Source organism: Chroicocephalus ridibundus, chromosome 5 (genome assembly GCF_963924245.1).
Source record: "Chroicocephalus ridibundus chromosome 5, bChrRid1.1, whole genome shotgun sequence".
NCBI lineage: Eukaryota > Metazoa > Chordata > Aves > Charadriiformes > Laridae > Chroicocephalus > Chroicocephalus ridibundus.
The window spans coordinates 39,083,685-39,089,684 of NC_086288.1; the positions used below are offsets into that span (position 1 = coordinate 39,083,685).

At 40.0% G+C, this 6,000-nt stretch overlaps 1 protein-coding gene across 2 annotated transcripts in view; it reads right to left on the reverse strand.

Annotated features, from left to right (window-relative positions):
- The window catches only part of FSTL5 (follistatin like 5), a 317,506-nt gene extending 311,879 nt beyond the window's left edge, over positions 1–5,627 (reverse strand). For both annotated transcript variants that reach the window (XM_063336243.1, XM_063336242.1), the window contains exon 1: positions 5,355–5,627. The gene's annotated coding sequence lies outside the window, so the exon portion shown is untranslated. The remainder of the gene's footprint in view (positions 1–5,354) is intronic.
- Between the last annotated feature and the right edge of the window lie 373 nt (positions 5,628–6,000).

The window sequence follows — 6,000 nt, forward strand, 5'->3', positions numbered from 1 at the left end:
CATGCTAAAGGATTATTTATATAATTGAAATATTGGTGATAGTATATTCAGTCTCTTAACAGAAACAAAAGTATATTTTTGACTGCTCTTGCATATAAATTAAGGTTTCCATTGATGTGCCACAATGATGGGAAAGTGCTTTTTTTGTTTCTTTCATAGTAATTATGGTTGACAAAGTTTAACAAAACCCATAAGTAACATATATTATCAGTTGTAATGGTGTTTTAAGTAAAATTTTAAAAAATATAACTTGAAATGTTTGAAGTATGTCTCATAATCTGCAAGCTATTTGAAAAAGTTTATTTCCACTACCCATCATGAAAGAAGAAAATTTTCTACCTGTTTTTGTTTCATCACTCATTGATTTGTTTAAATGTGTTTAAAAGTAATGATTTACATATTATTTAGGAAGACAAAGTTCTATCATAATAATGAAAATACATACAGTTCAGTGTTACAATGCAGAAAACTAAAATATTTTGTTTCCTACTGGAAGAAAAAGTATGCAAAGTACTAATCTAGAAGTTTCTGTCTTTTCTTTACTAAGGAATAACACTTTATCTGACAAATGTTATGAGCTGTTTTAAGATTATTTTATTTCTTTTTGTAGGTATTAAGAACTTCTTTGTGAAGAAACTAAAAATGATTTCAGAAAGTTTTTAATATGCTGATTTAAAAATGATAGTGGCTTTTAACACCAGAACGCCCATTCAGTGGTAAAAATATTTCAGAATTACAATAAGCCTTACTTAGAGGAAAATGAGAAAAAAAGCTCACTCTGTCAGGAAAAGAAAGAAGTATTTTAAATATCCTTCATCTTCCAACTAACATTTTCAAGTACTTTATTATACAAAAAAGTCTTTCTGAAACCTGCTCTGAAAAGCACTGCTGGACACCAATCTCAATTAATTCAAATGCAAATAAACTGTGAACTTCAACCTACTTCAAGCAATCAGTGCAAGCATTGCCAACTCTGCCCTCATTTAACTCTTTAGAACTTCTTATTTTCTTAAGATTTGCACAGCTCAGCAATGCAGCCAAATAATTCACCACTAATTTCACTTAGTGTATGGCAAAAAGAGTACTTAATTGAATAGACGTGCTATGATCACTTCTGGGGTACTAGGGGTGAATACCTGCATAAACATTGCTATCAAATGAAGGTAAAAATAGATAACAGATACATATTTTCAAGTCATTCACATCCCCACTTAGTAAGGAATTGTGCCTGGCTAGACCACAACAGTTTGGCTGATTTGAGCTAATTTCATTACATCTCTTGGCCAATACAACCAACAAAATGGGAGATACTGGCAAATGGGGAGCATTTTCACAGTTCTGCCACACTAAACATGCAGAAGTTTCTTTATCTGCACCGAATGAAGACACATCTGTTTATAAATGTAAGCACTGGAAAGGAACACAACCTACCTACAAGGAGACAAGACTTTGTAACTAGAGGTTACTCAATTAACCCAAAACCTAAAGAAAGAATTTGTAAAATAGTACAAAAGAGAGTTAGCCTGTGGGTTTGATTTCTCTTGACTACATTCCCTGGGCATTAGTAATCTTTGATGTTGGGGGCGTTAGAGGGAGTTTCGTACAGTGCTGTTTTCAAAGGTGCTGGTCAACCACAACTCCTGTTCAACCCACAGCCTTCTCAACATCTCTTTACTATAGAGACAAAGTTTCAATTTATTGTTCTTCTAATAATATAAGAGAGCGTTCTTTGTCATCTCTGTCTACCAAGGGGCAAGGAAAAAGTGAGCTGTATTAAATATGTAAAATATCTTACGCAAACAAATTCCCAGCCTTTTCATTTCTTGACAGCTATTCCCTATGTTTCAGAAAAAAAAAAATAAAAAAAAAAAAGCTGGACCTATAAACCAGGATTAAACAGATTTGCAAATAAACTTGCTAATCTGTTTACTTTGCTTTAAAATTACATAGCATAATAGGCCAAGCTACACTGAATAATTAACAATTATTTTCCTGCTTTTGCTTAGAAAAACTGAAGAAGAGTGGCATTTGATTCATTACTCCCCCTTGAGTCTGTGATTCACTCCTGTGATATTTAATGTCCAGAATTACCCCATAATATTTGCCAGTTTGGAGAAAAATAGTCAGAATTGGCTACCTAAGTTTCATTTGACTTCTTACCTTAGAAATTTCTAAGCTAAGTTCAGAACTGTTAAAAGGCAGAACTATTCGTATTGGAGCTGCACCTTTTTATTTAGGTTTGAAACTAAAAAAACAAAGCAGAGCCTTGTTTTCATTAGTGTTTTATAGACTCTCAAAGTCAGAGAAGAGTGACACAAAGTTTACATTTTCTAAAATGTTATATAAAACAACAGTTCAGAACTGCATGCATTTATTCCAAGTGGCGGGGGGAAGGGAGGAGGGAAGTTTCCTATTTATTAGAGACATGATTTATGTGTTTGTAAGAGTTATTTTTTTCTAGGATTGAATACGTTCACTTTTTTAAACAAATACTGAGGATTATTTGATAAACTCACACACACAAAAAATATCAGAATGACAAACCAGCATGATTAGATAGATCTAGAACACACCTAGAACTGATAAAACATAGCATTTAGGTTTTTAACTGAGTAGTTTACTGCCAAAGGCTACAGCCCAGCACATAATCCAGTGATTCAGTATCAAATGTAAGCTTAGGACACCTGACAGGCTGTACCTATGTTGGTATCATCAATAATCGTAAGTGTATGCCCTCACATGCGCATCTTTGTGTGTTGTTCAGTGTAAGCAGTGTCTGTAAAGCAGCACTTTAAACGGGGAATTTCCCTGAATACTGGTTCTATGACAAACCTCCTCCCTGAGTTTGCATTAGTTCTGCAGTCAGCTGTTTGGTCAAGTCATTAGCATCCAGATTTCTTCAACTTTTAAATGGTGTTGTTAGAGGTCTTGGAACCGCACACTGTACAAAATCACATCCTTACAAATATACAAATATGCTTTAAGAAGCATTACTACTGAAGACAGACTTTTTCTCATTAGAACAGATGACCAAAATGGCTATGGACCACACTTGATGTACATGTGTGCTTAGAACACCATTTTGTTGAAAAATAGCAGTGCCATTTTACTTCCTTGAAAGTCTACATATCATGTCAAATCTCCATTTTTCAAACATGATTTATAAAATAAAGCAGCCCAATACAAAAAAAGGGCAAAACATTACACAGAAAATACAATCAGCTGTAAGATTTAAATTTGTAAGTGCAGAATTCATATCTTAGTACTAAAGTTTATCATCTGATTGATGCTGGTAACATGACTGATCTCAGCAAAATCAATAACATTTACTCATGTAATGATGGATATAGTCCCTTTGCAGTTAACAGGACTACGTGTATGAACAAAGACTACTGAAGTGAACAAGGATTTGCAGATTCAGGCCCTGTATATTTATAGATAAACATCAGAAGTAGGGCAGTATACTTAGTGGGCTGGGATTGTTTTGTTGGGGATTTTTTCCCCCAGTTAATGTACTGTTTGCACTGCATACTTCAAAATTAACCCTTCCAAAATATTTTCATAATGTCTACTTTAGAAAGCAAGCATCCTGAATCCTCATACTTTGAAAAGTATCATTATTTAAAATTATATCAAAACATTTCAAAGCAAATTAATATTCATGTCAACGACAGATGATAAGAGCTCTCCTAGCTGATGGGTAAACTATTAACGAAGGTTTGCAACCGGTGCAAGTGCAGTGTAATAAACTTTCTTTCCCTACTGTTTGAGGGAGAAAGGCAATAGGTGCTATATAATTGGGGAAGACGCAGGGGGAGGGGGCCCGTAGTAAAACATAGGCATTTCCTAATTGTACCTATATTTTATGAATGCCTTCACAACCTAAACTACTTTCTCCTCAATTTGCATCCTTTCAGCTTTACTCCTCAGTAGTGAAGTGCTGCTGCCCGATGGTTATCTTTGTATTCTAGCTGATAAAAATATTCAGTGAAAACAACCCTCCTTAACATTAAATAAATGATGCAGGAGTAAAAAAATGCTGTAATATTATATGAAGCAGTCTCCTTTCGTTAGCTTCATCTCATCAGCAAAAGTTCCCTCACGCTTACAGTTACTTCAACAGTTATCACTTGTGCAGGACAACTACGTAAAGAAACAATTGTGGTTTAGGTCCCAGTTCCAAAGAAAATTCACCACAGCCACAAGAGTATGAAGTGCTACAAAATCCTAAAAAATATACAGGATGGGGACCTCATTTGCCTGCTTGTTTTGTTCAGCCATCTCAGCAGCACTGACTACAAGCAGCAGCAGCCCATTCCTTCTGGAATCAGCCTTAATCTCAGCCAGAAATCCCTGCGTGATGCTCTGCATGTGCAGAAATCCCTGTGTGGCACTCTGCTCTGCGTGTGCAGAACTCTGACAACTTGCTGAAGCAGTAGAAAACCCCTCTGTGAAGCAGAGTGCTCTACCAAACTAAAGAAAGGTTAAACACTGCTGAAATAGCAAGGCATTTCATCTGCCCACACCTCCCCATTCTGTTCAATTACCAGCAACATCAGTCCTATAACGCAACATAATATGGTATTATTAAATCAGAGATTCGCATTCACACCTTGTTGTAGCCTGGAGGAAGGCCTGACATTCATCAGTCGATATCAAAGGAAAGAATCCACAACTTTCACAGGCACACGCACACCACATTGACCTTGGAGATAGAGGTGGGGATGATCCCTTTCAAGACGGTGCTGCTTCACAAGTTCACAGTGTTACAGCGTTAAATTGTTCATCAAGTAACAAGGTATCACTGTCCTTCTGTTACACAGGCGTATAGGCACCACAAGAACACAGAGCAACATGAGGCTATGCTTTTAAATCCTCTTTAATGCCTACTTTGCTCTCTACTTCCCAGAATGACCTTACATATCCCTTCTTCCCCCAGACAGATTCAATTAGAGCTTTTCTTGTCTCCCAAAACTGGTGCTTATACAAAGCAGCTTCTGTAACGTCTTTTGATATCTTCTCATAACACTCAAGATTTCTGTAATAAAATATTTTCAAACATTTAAACGTTATCCTGCCAGCAAGTTTTTAAGAAAAATAAGCCTCTAACTTCTCCTTCGAGATTAACCCTTTGTTTATGGAGCCCTTCTCACTAAAAACTGCACACGTCTTTCCCAAGCGTTGCCCCTATGCTGAGCTAGGCTCCCAACTTTGCTCTGCCTTTAATTGCCAGCTCCTCCACCCCACTCATCACCCCACTACCACTTATACGCAGGTATCAGCCGGGAAACAAAAAGAAAAAAAAAAACATAAAAAAAACCCCAAAAAACCCCAAACCTAATATTCCTGCTTACCTTATCCAAGAGTCACTAAAGTCCGCAAGGAATAAACCCAAACGCCGGGTGCCCGCGCGAGAGTCGCGAAGAGCGGAACACTTCTCCGTCTAACAAAGCCAGGAGCGCACCCGCCGCGATCCGGCGAGGGATCTCCCGCTAACCGGGGGAAAACTCGCCGCAGCTGCCGGCGCCGCGCGTCCCCGCCGCGGAGAGCCGAGCTCCGCCGGCCCCGAGGCGCGGCGGGGGCGGCGCGGGGGGGGAAGGCGGCGGGGGAGGGAGGGAGTTGGCGGGGGGGGGGCGGCCGCCCGCCCGCCCGCCCTTCAGCACCCGCAGCGCCGCGGACAGCACCGGCCCCGCGCGCCGCCGCCGAGCCCGACTGCCGCCCCCGCCGCCGCTCGGCTCCGCTCCGCCCGGCCCGGCCCCCGCCCCCCGCCCCGCCCCGCCCCCAGCATCAGCCTACGTCTGCCAAAACTTGCTCTCAACTGCCCCCCCCCCCCCCCTTAAAAATCATTATTATATTTTTATTAATTTTTTAACGGGGCGTCTCGTATTTCACCTCCCCGTCTGCCCCCCCCACCCGCCTTCTCCCCGCTGAGAGATGTTGCCTTGTGGAGTTCCCTGCTTGCCGCCCCACGCTTCCCCGCAGGGGTATTGACCCGCTCCC